This window comes from Hyla sarda, chromosome 13, assembly GCF_029499605.1.
Source record: "Hyla sarda isolate aHylSar1 chromosome 13, aHylSar1.hap1, whole genome shotgun sequence".
NCBI lineage: Eukaryota > Metazoa > Chordata > Amphibia > Anura > Hylidae > Hyla > Hyla sarda.
This window is the reverse complement of record NC_079201.1, coordinates 4,076,029-4,089,873: the sequence shown is the minus strand read 5'-3', so window position 1 is coordinate 4,089,873 and position 13,845 is coordinate 4,076,029. Positions and strand designations below refer to the sequence as shown.

At 38.6% G+C, this 13,845-nt stretch overlaps 1 protein-coding gene across 20 annotated transcripts in view; it reads left to right on the top strand.

Moving 5' to 3' along the window:
- SHISA6 (shisa family member 6) overlaps positions 1-13,845 on the top strand; it is a 595,422-nt gene that overhangs the window by 137,336 nt on the left and 444,241 nt on the right. For 19 of the 20 annotated variants that reach the window (XM_056549465.1, XM_056549454.1, XM_056549466.1 and 16 more), the window contains exon 3: positions 9,995-10,140. The exons of the other annotated variant lie outside the window; for it this stretch is intronic. The gene's annotated coding sequence lies outside the window, so the exon portion shown is untranslated. The remainder of the gene's footprint in view (positions 1-9,994; positions 10,141-13,845) is intronic. 20 annotated transcript variants of the gene reach the window in all.

The window sequence follows — 13,845 nt, the reverse complement described above, 5'->3', positions numbered from 1 at the left end:
GGTTCCTGAGATATTGATAGGTTGTATTCTCATGTATATGAAGTGTCTGGTGATATCACTGGTTCCTGGTGTATTGATAGGTTGTATTCTCATGTATATGAAGTGTCTGGTGATATCACTGGTTCCTGAGATATTGATAGGTTGTATTCTCATGTATATGAAGTGTCTGGTGATATCACTGGTTCCTGGTGTATTGATAGGCTGTATTCTCATGTATATGAAGTGTCTGGTGATATCACTGGTTCCTGATATATTGATAGGCTGTATTCTCATGTATATGTAGTGTCTGGTGATATCACTGGTTCCTGGTATATTGATAGGTTGTATTCTCATGTATATGTAGTGTCTGGTGATATCACTGGTTCCTGGTATATTGATAGGCTGTATTCTCATGTATATGAAGTGTCTGGAGATATCACTGGTTCCTGGTATATTTATGGGCTGTATTCTCATGTATATGTAGTGTCTGGTGATATCACTGGTTCCTGGTATATTGATAGGCTGTATTCTCATGTATATGAAGTGTCTGGTGATATCACTGGTTCCTGGTATATTGATAGGTTGTATTCTCATGTATATGTAGTGTCTGGTGATATCACTGGTTCCTGGTATATTGATAGGTTGTATTCTCATGTATATGAAGTGTCTGGTGATATCACTGGTTCCTGGTATATTGATAGGCTGTAATCTCATGTATATGTAGTGTCTGGTGATATCACTGGTTCCTGGTATATTGATAGGCTGTATTCTCATGTATATGTAGTGTCTGGTGATATCACTGGTTCCTATATATTGATAGGTTGTATTCTCATGTATATGAAGTGTCTGGTGATATCACTGGTTCCTGGTATATTGATAGGCTGTATTCTCATGTATATGAAGTGTCTGGTGATATCACTGGTTCCTATATATTGATAGGTTGTATTCTCATGTATATGAAGTGTCTGGTGATATCACTGGTTCCTGGTATATTGATAGGCTGTATTATCATGTATATGTAGTGTCTGGTGATATCACTGGTTCCTGGTATATTGATAGGTTGTATTCTCATGTATATGTAGTGTCTGGTGATATCACTGGTTCCAGGTATATTGATAGGTTGTATTCTCATGTATATGTAGTGTCTGGTGATATCACTGGTTCCTGGTATATTGATAGGTTGTATTCTCATGTATATGAAGTGTCTGGTGATATCACTGGTTCCTATATATTGATAGGCTGTATTCTCATGTATATGAAGTGTCTGGTGATATCACTGGTTCCTGGTATATTGATAGGCTGTATTCTCATGTATATGTAGTGTCTGGTGATATCACTGGTTCCTGGTATATTGATAGGTTGTATTCTCATGTATATGAAGTGTCTGGTGATATTACTGGTTCCTGGTATATTGATAGGTTGTATTCTCATGTATATGTAGTGTCTGGTGATGTCACTGGTTCGTATATATTGATAGGCTGTATTCTCATGTATATGTAGTGTCTGGTGATATCACTGGTTCCTGGTATATTGATAGGCTGTATTCTCATGTATATGAAGTGTCTGGTGATATCACTAGTTCCTGGTATATTGATAGGCTGTATTCTCATGTATATGAAGTGTCTGGAGATATCACTGGTTCCTGGTATATTGATGGGCTGTATTCTCATGTATATGAAGTGTCTGGTGATATCACTGGTTCCTGGTATATTGATAGGCTGTATTCTCATGTATATGTAGTGTCTGGTGATATCACTGGTTCCTGGTATATTGATAGGTTGTATTCTCATGTATATGAAGTGTCTGGTGATATCACTGGTTCCTGGTATATTGATAGGCTGTATTCTCATGTATATGAAGTGTCTGGAGATATCACTGGTTCCTGGTATATTGATAGGCTGTATTCTCATGTATATGTAGTGTCTGGTGATATCACTGGTTCCTGGTATATTGATAGGCTGTATTCTCATGTATATGAAGTGTCTGGAGATATCACTGGTTCCTGGTATATTGATAGGCTGTATTCTCATGTATATGAAGTGTCTGGTGATATCACTGGTTCCTGGTATATTGATAGGCTGTATTCTCATGTATATGAAGTGTCTGGAGATATCACTGGTTCCTGGTATATTGATAGGTTGTATTCTCATGTATATGAAGTGTCTGGTGATATCACTGGTTCCTGGTATATTGATAGGCTGTATTCTCATGTATATGTAGTGTCTGGTGATATCACTGGTTCCTGGTATATTGATAGGCTGTATTCTCATGTATATGTAGTGTCTGGTGATATCACTGGTTCCTGGTATATTGATAGGCTGTATTCTCATGTATATGTAGTGTCTGGTGATATCACTGGTTCCTGGTATATTGATAGGCTGTATTCTCATGTATATGAAGTGTCTGGAGATATCACTGGTTCCTGGTATATTGATAGGCTGTATTCTCATGTATATGAAGTGTCTGGTGATATCACTGGTTCCTGGTATATTGATAGGCTGTATTCTCATGTATATGAAGTGTCTGGAGATATCACTGGTTCCTGGTATATTGATAGGCTGTATTCTCATGTATATGTAGTGTCTGGTGATATCACTGGTTCCTGGTATATTGATAGGTTGTATTCTCATGTATATGAAGTGTCTGGTGATATCACTGGTTCCTGGTATATTGATAGGCTGTATTCTCATGTATATGAAGTGTCTGGAGATATCACTGGTTCCTGGTATATTGATAGGCTGTATTCTCATGTATATGTAGTGTCTGGTGATATCACTGGTTCCTATATATTGATAGGTTGTATTCTCATGTATATGAAGTGTCTGGTGATATCACTGGTTCCTGGTATATTGATAGGCTGTATTTTCATGTATATGTAGTGTCTGGTGATATCACTGGTTCCTATATATTGATAGGCTGTATTCTCATGTATATGTAGTGTCTGGTGATATCACTGGTTCCTGGTATATTGATAGGCTGTATTCTCATGTATATGTAGTGTCTGGTGATATCACTAGTTGTTGGTATATTGATAGGTTGTATTCTCATGTATATGTAGTGTCTGGTGATATCACTGGTTCCTGGTATATTGATAGGTTGTATTCTCATGTATATGAAGTGTCTGGTGATATCACTGGTTCCTGGTATATTGATAGGTTGGATTCTCATGTATATGAAGTGTCTGGTGATATCACTGGTTCCTGGTGTATTGATAGGTTGTATTATTATGTATATGAAGTGTCTGGTGATATCACTGGTTCCTGGTATATTGATAGGTTGTATTCTCATGTATATGTAGTGTCTGGTGATATCACTGGTTCCTGGTATATTGATAGGTTGTATTCTCATGTATATGTAGTGTCTGGAGATATCACTGGTTCCTGGTATATTGATAGGTTGTATTCTCATGTATATGTAGTGTCTGGTGATATCACTGGTTCCTGGTATATTGATAGGCTGTATTCTCATGTATATGAAGTGTCTGGTGATATCACTGGTTCCTGGTATATTGATAGGTTGTATTCTCATGTATATGAAGTGTCTGGTGATATCACTGGTTCCTGGTATATTGATAGGCTGTATTCTCATGTATATGTAGTGTCTGGTGATATCACTGGTTCCTGGTATATTGATAGGTTGTATTCTCATGTATATGTAGTGTCTGGTGATATCACTGGTTCCAGGTATATTGATAGGTTGTATTCTCATGTATATGTAGTGTCTGGTGATATCACTGGTTCCTGGTATATTGATAGGTTGTATTCTCATGTATATGTAGTGTCTGGAGATATCACTGGTTCCTGGTATATTGATAGGTTGTATTCTCATGTATATGTAGTGTCTGGAGATATCACTGGTTCCTGGTATATTGATAGGTTGTATTCTCATGTATATGTAGTGTCTGGTGATATCACTGGTTCCTGGTATATTGATAGGCTGTATTCTCATGTATATGTAGTGTCTGGTGATATCACTGGTTCCTGGTATATTGATAGGATGTATTCTCATGTATATGTAGTGTCTGGTGATATCACTGGTTCCTATATATTGATAGGCTGTATTCTCATGTATATGTAGTGTCTGGTGATATCACTGGTTCCTATATATTGATAGGTTGTATTCTCATGTATATGAAGTGTCTGGTGATATCACTGGTTCCTGGTATATTGATAGGCTGTATTCTCATGTATATGTAGTGTCTGGTGATATCACTGGTTCCTGGTATATTGATAGGTTGTATTCTCATGTATATGAAGTGTCTGGTGATATCACTGGTTCCTATATATTGATAGGTTGTATTCTCATGTATATGTAGTGTCTGGTGATATCACTGGTTCCTATATATTGATAGGTTGTATTCTCATGTATATGTAGTGTCTGGTGATATCACTGGTTCCTATATATTGATAGGTTGTATTCTCATGTATATGAAGTGTCTGGTGATATCACTGGTTCCTGGTATATTGATAGGTTGTATTCTCATGTATATGTAGTGTCTGGTGATATCACTGGTTCCTGGTATATTGATAGGTTGTATTCTCATGTATATGAAGTGTCTGGTGATATCACTGGTTCCTGGTATATTGATAGGCTGTATTCTCATGTATATGAAGTGTCTGGTGATATCACTGGTTCCTGGTATATTGATAGGCTGTATTCTCATGTATATGAAGTGCCTGGTGATATCACTGGTTCCTGGTGTATTGATAGGTTGTATTCTCATGTATATGAAGTGTCTGGTGATATCACTGGTTCCTGGTATATTGATAGGTTGTATTCTCATGTATATGAAGTGTCTGGTGATATCACTGGTTCCTGGTATATTGATAGGATGTATTCTCATGTATATGAAGTGTCTGGTGATATCACTGGTTCCTGGTATATTGATAGGCTGTATTCTCATGTATATGTAGTGTCTGGTGATATCACTGGTTTCTGGTATATTGATAGGTTGTATTCTCATGTATATGAAGTGTCTGGTGATATCACTGGTTCCTGGTATATTGATAGGCTGTATTCTCATGTATATGAAGTGTCTGGTGATATCACTGGTTCCTGGTGTATTGATAGGTTGTATTCTCATGTATATGAAGTGTCTGGTGATATCACTGGTTCCTGGTATATTGATAGGTTGTATTCTCATGTATATGAAGTGTCTGGTGATATCACTGGTTCCTGGTATATTGATAGGTTGTATTCTCATGTATATGTAGTGTCTGGTGATATCACTGGTTCCTGGTATATTGATAGGTTGTATTCTCATGTATATGAAGTGTCTGGTGATATCACTGGTTCCTGGTATATTGATAGGATGTATTCTCATGTATATGAAGTGTCTGATGATATCACTGGTTCCTGGTATATTGATAGGCTATATTCTCATGTATATGTAGTGTCTGGTGATATCACTGGTTCCTATATATTGATAGGTTGTATTCTCATGTATATGTAGTGTCTGGTGATATCACTGGTTCCTGGTATATTGATAGGTTGTATTCTCATTTATATGAAGTGTCTGGTGATATCACTGGTTCCTGGTATATTGATAGGCTATATTCTCATGTATATGTAGTGTCTGGTGATATCACTGGTTCCTATATATTGATAGGCTGTATTCTCATGTATATGAAGTGTCTGGTGATATCACTGGTTCCTATATATTGATAGGCTGTATTCTCATGTATATGAAGTGTCTGGTGATATCACTGGTTCCTGGTATATTGATAGGCTGTATTCTCATGTATATGTAGTGTCTGGTGATATCACTGGTTCCTATATATTGATAGGTTGTATTCTCATGTATATGAAGTGTCTGGTGATATCACTGGTTCCTGGTATATTGATAGGCTGTATTCTCATGTATATGTAGTGTCTGGTGATATCACTGGTTCCTGGTATATTGATAGGCTGTATTCTCATGTATATGTAGTGTCTGGTGATATCACTGGTTCCTGGTATATTGATAGGCTGTATTCTCATGTATATGAAGTGTCTGGTGATATCACTGGTTCCTGGTATATTGATAGGCTGTATTCTCATGTATATGTAGTGTCTGGTGATATCACTGGTTCCTATATATTGATAGGTTGTATTCTCATGTATATGTAGTGTCTGGTGATATCACTGGTTCCTGGTATATTGATAGGTTGTATTCTCATGTATATGAAGTGTCTGGTGATATCACTGGTTCCTGGTATATTGATAGGTTGTATTCTCATGTATATGTAGTGTCTGGTGATATCACTGGTTCCTGGTATATTGATAGGTTGTATTCTCATGTATATGTAGTGTCTGGTGATATCACTGGTTCCTGGTATATTGATAGGCTGTATTCTCATGTATATGTAGTGTCTGGTGATACCACTGGTTCCTGGTATATTGATAGGTTGTATTCTCATGTATATGAAGTGTCTGGTGATATCACTGGTTCCTGGTATATTGATAGGCTGTATTCTCATTTATATGAAGTGTCTGGTGATATCACTGGTTACTGTTGAATTGATAGGGAATATTAACATAACTTCAAGAATACCTTCTATGCCCAGAAACACAATTCCCTCCAGATTATTATAAAACAATGTCAAATATTTCCTCACGTCAACTACCGTCCTTTATTTTATTTATTTATTTTTTCAGTACATTGCTCCTTTTAAGGGTAAAATTTTCCTGAGCATTTTTCTATCTAAAGCCTTCGCTGACACAGATTTGTAGAACTCCCTATGTATTCATCACTATTAAACAGACTGAGCTTTGTAGATCATTTTCTATAGAACGAATGTTCCTGACAAGAGCTGTTCACTCATGGAGTGATGGCTGGGATGGGGACTGTGGGGGGGGGGGGGGGGGGGGGTAGTCGTATTTTGCAGCGTTAGGTGCTTTTCACATCTGCAAAGTATAAATTGGCTCCCGTGTGACAGTGATTAGAGGTAGAATTCATAATTTGCCCATCGATGTCTGCTTTTATCTGGATTGTTAAAGAGGTGCACTGTAAATGGAAGCACCTGTGACTGAATATTCTGAGCGTACACAAAACTGACATACTGATAGGGAAATTATATATTCTTTTCTGACGATCTGCTGGAGGCTCATCAATGTCAGCAGCCCACTCTTGTTTTCACTTTTTTTTTCTTTTAACCCCACCTGGAGTTAAGAGTGTATTCACCTATGGCTTAACTACTATGTAGAATTTTATTTTATTTTATTGACCATTCATTGGTATTTTAGTATAATTTGTGTAGCTTCTTTTGTATTCATAAAAATACCACTCCCATCATGATTTGGCTGTTTATAGTAATGTTAAACTGCAAACTAAATTTAATGATAGCCTAGGTGTTTTCTAACATATTTGTAAGTCACTGTATACACCACAAATGACTACTTACCCTAGAAAGATTAGCCCTAAAGTCTTGGTCACTACGTGCCTCATTTCTCTGCAATTTTCTGTCCACTGATTGATGTTAGGGGAATTCCATCTCCAACAGCAGAGAGACAAGGACAAAACAAGTGGGTCTGGGATTATTGAATTGTGGAACACGGAAATTGGGGACAGGGCTTTTCCTGTGTATGTGCAATCTCTGAGCCATTGTGCCTGCTCCACAGGGCTCCAGCTGTGTCTGAAAGGTAAATTAAGGCTTCCCTTTTGTATATACTTGTGTTTTACTATCTACACAGTTCTACCTCCTGAATGTAATCTCTCCTATCCCTCCTTCCTTTCTGCTTACCTAGCACCTTGCAAACCGTGTGCATCAATAACCCACCACCATATCCTATTTGTAGTAGTTTACTGTGTTAATAATCAGCTCAGCATAATGTCAGCCTGTTTAGTCCAATGAACTTTTTCCAGCATTATGTCATGGCCTAACATAGAGGAGGTGCTGTACTGTGATTGGCCAGAGAAGGGAAAGAAAGTCCTGATGTGAGTACTGATGGTAAACAACCCAACTTTCGTCTACCCACCTAAATTGTGAGACCATGAAGGGGCTTTCACTAAACTCATATTGTAATCACTCTTAATGCGTACCTGTCATATCACAGAAAAAAATGCTTATATATGTTACTCACTAGGTGTATTGCCTGTATTTTGCTCACAAATCCCTCTGTTCTGCTGTTTACTCAATCTGGCATCCACTGCAGTCCAAGGCAAGCCCGGGCCCGTGCTCACTCACCATGCATTTACTTCCTTCCTGAGATCTGCTGTGCTGGATCTCTTCATCCAATCACTGCAGGCTGCTCTGTAACCCCCTCCTCTCTGTTTTCATGCTGCACTGATAGGACAGGAGTGAGCACAGAGTAGTGCTAGTCCTGCCCTCACTTCCTATGCTTCACCTGTTACAAAGATGATGCTGCTGCCTGACAGGATTATGTTCTGGATGGAATGGGGACCCCTAGTGGTCTTATTTCTTTATAAGCCATGTTTTATTTTTATATAAAAAGGAGATACCATTTTTTATTATGTATAATTGAAAGGTTAATGTTTTGCAAAGATATATAACATATAAATAGTTTTATGACAGTGCCCATTTATAGTTTAACATAACAAAAGTATGCAGATAAAAAAAAAAGTTACTTGCTTTTCTAAGAATTTTCAATATTAAAGACATGACAACATAATCACATCATCATGTTGACCTGAACGAAAGTATGATGAAAAAACTTTGTGTGGAAAGCAAGCCTTAGGGTGATAATAGGCATGTATGACAATTCTTAAAAACAAATTCTAAGAAATGCTTTTAGCTTTATATTGGAAAATTAGATATTCTGTCCAGATCCTTATGAAGACCCCTGAAAGAGATGTTGTATCTTAGGAAGGGTAATTCTAGGGGCATAAACTGTCATTTCTTTAATTTCCTATGCTACATAAGAAGTGTCCTCATTGACACAATAGAATAGAATGGACATGAAGACGATGGGTCCTGAGATTTTTAAAATAGATCAGGATAAGGTCTATATTTACTAGAAGATGCTGGTATAGGACATCGTTAAAAATGTAATCTAAAAAGTGTTGAAAGATTGCTGGAGCTTTACAAAGACTACAATATGTAATCTCCTAGGGTCACACTATTTTGGGCCACAGTACTATTACTATAGTAAATCCTGTTAAGCAACCTAAACTGGATAAGAAAATCACCTGTACTGACTACACTGGTGTATTATACATTTTCTACTACTTTACTACTTGGAAAAGGCTTTCCTGAAAGGCCTAGTGCCATAGGTTTGTTAAAGGGTTAACATCTGTGTAAGTGTCCAGTCTCCACCTATTGCTTAGATAACACATTACCAAAATATTGGCAGGGGAGGAGACCCAAGCTTTATTATCTGATTGGGCAATTCACATACAGTAAATCAATTGGCAATGGACCAGAGGCAGCCATACTGTTTTGTCTAAATCAAAGTGAACCAACTAAGTACCAAAGTATCAGACAAGGAGCTGATGGATTAATCAGAAGATAGGTCAGGAATAAGCCAGGATCAGGAATTGAATCTTGAATAAATTCAAAAGCAGTAAACAAACAGAACCTTTAAAAACAGATAGGCCTTCATTTACTATTGAAACCCATGTTTTGTCAGGTTGTCGCATTGCACCAGAAATTCTGTGTGCGCCAGATTATGCGCCAGAATTTGCGCCACAATTGAAAAAAAAAAATGACTAGCTCTCCGTTTTGCTAAGAAAACCCGGAAAGGGGGCGTGACCACAGGGGAAATGGGGTGTGGTCTCTGAAAAGGGGCGTGTTCCCGACATTTTCACAAAAAACCAACATATTTACTAAGGTTTCCACATAAAATGTGGTGGATTTGAACTGAGGAAAACCCTACAGGTCAGAGCATGTGTAAAAAAAAGCAAAGTGTAGGGAAACCTTAGTAAATACCGTGGAAAATAAATTGTAGGGAATTAAAACCCACAAAGAACCCTACACTCCACTCTTAGTAAATGAGGGCCATAATCCTAATGACCAGGCAGTGTCCGGCTCCAGACAATCACTTTAAATAGACTGTCCTATCTGTTTTTTTCTTTTAGTATCATTTTCCCTGGCAAACAAAGCCAGACAGTGGACCACATCAGAAGCTTGAGATAGAAACAAAAGAGGCAGGATGGACCTTTACTCTCCTCTGTCATCCAGGAGCAGGATCTCCCTTTGAGATGACGTATTGGAACAATACATGGTGAGTAACAGTAGAGAACTGTGAACCCAAGTAAAAAGTACAGAAGCAATGAAAGTAAATATACTTCCTGTCTCTTCCTGTTAGAAGTGAGCTCTCTCTAGATGGCTACTGTGAAAGTCAACGTCCCACCCCATAAAGAGCCTTAACTCCTCTACTACCAATGGACTCGGAACACAAGACCAATTTTATAGGGGTTGGAGACCAATAAAAATTAAAGGTGTATTCTGCTGATATACCATAAAGGATTGATCTTGATAAATTCTAGTCATCATTATACATGATAGTACCATCGTAGGTCATCAGTGATGGTTGGTCTCGAAGCCTCTAGGCTACATACACAAGAGTGAAAAGTCAGCCAAACCCACCCATTTTTAGTTTGACCAGCCATCCATCTAATGTGCATAGAGACCTCCCAACTCCTTCTTGACAGTTAATGTTGGAGGAACTGGGATTGCACATGTTGCATTTCAACTTCCCTACCCTCTCCCCATTGAACTTTTGGCCAAGCTGAACATTCATGTGTATGGAAGTATTAGGAGAGAGAGAGAGAGAGCTGTTGAGCAACTTTGAAGATGCATGGGTACCTCCTGGTCAGGTCACCACGTCTTGACAGTAAAGGGCACAATGGCTGTCCATCCAATTCCCCTAACACCTTCTTATTCTTTGTAGGGTGACTTACAATCCTGGGGGGGGGGGGGGGGGGGGGATTGGAGGGGCATTGCCTTGCATCATAGACAACTTGACACGCCAGCCTCTATATGGCAAGATAGTTCAATGGAAGGACCAGATTTTCATAAGAAATATAGTTATAATTACTGCCATTGTAGTTTTTGTTTGATTCTATAACTGGTTTCCTTAAAATGCCAAATGGAGAACAATGAGTTCCTGGACTTTGTTAGGTGCAGGTGGCTCCTGAAATTTGTCTGGGATTCATACAGCACAGCAGGTAGTAGAGTGAACAGCCTGGTTCCACCCAGCGTCTTCCCTCTCCTGACAGTTCCCTTGTGTGTGTGTGTGATTGTGTGTATCATTGTCAATGTGTTGGCATCTTCTAGGGAGTTAATGCCGAGCAGATGGCACTTGCAGTGTAACGCAAACCATCTCTTAAAACCCATAATTGCTGGCATCTATGCCCTCGAGCAAATATCCAACCAACTTGTAAGCAGGAATCCTGCCATCTTAACAGATGGCTATGAGTGTATACAGGCAGCTATCATGTGTTTAAGCACCCTTCCCTGCAACTTTTTTATACTTCCATCCCAAAATTTAAGGGGTTAAAAGTAGAGTTGAGGCACTTGTTTCTGGTCAAGTGTTGGATTCTTGCTAAACTATTAAATCTGCCTCTCGACCATAAGTAATATTGTAATTTAAAACCAACTTTGGGTAGTGAGCAAATTGATTATTTGACCATTCCCATTTCCTATTGCCCCAGTCCTATGAGAGGAACTGAGTTGATCATCACTTTTTGGTACTTTTGGAGCACCCTGTACATTCTATATCTAATTCTTAGTTTTAGAATTTTGGATAATCGTTACTTGGACTACAGAACATGGTCTATGTTACCTTCATGGACATAAAAAACCTTCCTATATATATGAACATTCACAAAGTCCTTCTGATTACAGCTTGTCCAATTTCCACCGAAGTTTGCTCTACAGATACCAAATACTGTTATAAAAATAAATGAAATATTCCATCTCGCTATACAAACCTAAGATTTTTTGTAAAAATGAGTGATCTGTTAATCTATATTTAAGACCAAGAATAGGTGGAACAAGCCAAGGTTAGGAGTAATAGGCAGGCAATGGTGGTCAAGGTCAACCCGGGAGATTATGGTTAGAAAGAAGCCAAGGTCAAGAGGAAAAGGCATACAGTTCTCCAAGGATAATAGATGATTTACAGATTCAATAAATGAGAGCTATGACAATGAAGAAGTTGGCGGTAAAAGGAATCTGTCCCTGACGTCTTATAACTCTATTTACTGGAATTTGAGGCCCTTCGGTTTCATGCTGAAACGGCGTTAGTATTAACACTGGAAAAATGATTGTGGATTCACAGCAATAATAGGTAAAATATGAAGCTGGAGAGGGATTCTGGGCCGAGACCCAGATTACATCTATTCCCTGAATATGGACAATTTAGAATAGAAACCAGAGTGGTAAAATAAATGTGAGCATGCAGAATATGCACCAATTTGCGCACAGATCTATCACCTATCTCAAGCCTTGAAAAATTGCTCACTTGAAGCCAGATCGTCACACGAGGTAAGTTTTATAATGACATAGTTGGTAAAGTTTAAAAAAGACAAGAGTCCATCAAGTTGAACCAGGTTGTAACTAGTGGCGTACATAGAAGAAAGGAGGCCCCATAGCAAATATTAAAATAACCCCTTATTATGACGTCTGATTATGCTGCCAGGACAGAAAGGTCTGGGATGTTGAGGGTTCCAGCTGACACATTTGGACAGATCATTGCTTTGGAGCCGGTTTGGCTACATGTAGAAAGCTTGGTGACAAATTAAAACTTGCAGAACATTTTATTTTACAGTGATTAAGCTTTATTTAGATAGAACTCGATGAGCCACCATAATACACGTATCAAACACCCACGTGGGCCATATATAACACTTGTTATGTATAAAAAGTAAAAGTGATTTTTACTTTTTCCTTTAGACTGAGTCATGAGAAAGGTCAGAAGTAGAAAGCAAGCAAAAATTCTGTGATCGCCTGAATTAGAACCAGGAGGGTAGAACGCATCAATCCAAATAAGAGATGCTAAAAAACAAGTCCAGGACAAGGTCACAATTACTTACATTGATTGTTAAGCAGAGGTCAAGTTTTGTGTAGGAAGCATGAAGCAGAGGGTAAGAGAAAGGATTTGTCCAAAACTTTGCTTGAACTTCCGGGAAGAAAGCTAATTTTTTCAAGTAAAGAATAAGGTTCTAGATAGGGGACATATGAGTCAAGGAATAAGTCATGAGGTCACAGGAAGGAGACAAGTGATTATAGGAAGGAGTCAAGAGGTCACAAATAGGAGATATATGAGTCAACGAAGGAGTCATGAGGTCACAGAAAGGAGACATATGAGTCAAGGAAGTAGTCAGGAGGTCACAAGAAGGAGGAATGCGTCAAGGAAGGATCATGAGGTCTCCGGAGGAGACATATAAGTAAAGGAAGGAGGCAAATGTATTAAGAAAGGAGTCATGAGGTTGCAGAAAGGAAGTGTATGGGTCAAGGAAGGAGACAAGAAGTTCCAGGAAGTAAGTGCCACAAACAGCCCTGTACTTACTGCTGTCTGCTCCAACACGATACTCCTGTGTGTGCTCATTGTACCAATGACTACATCATTCAATCCCAGTGGGGTGTATATAAATTGACATGGTCCTTCTAAACCTTGTCGAAATGGTAGCATAGCATAACTCTGTTCCTGTGTTATTCTGCCTCAGTTGCACAATCACACCCTGATGCTTAAGCTAAAACGGGGTCAACTGCTCCCTGGTTCTGAGCTTTGGAGCTCATCAGTGTCTATCTATTTATACCCAACCATGTCTCTCTCTCACTGCCCGAGTGTCAGTGTACAGTTCACATTCAGTTCTGTACAGCATCTTTTGCTGTGGACCCTGCCTCAAGTCACCTGTTTCCTTGTCTCCTTCACTCTTTCTGGACTAGTTCTTGGTTCTGTGTTCCTGCCTTGCCTGGTGGATAC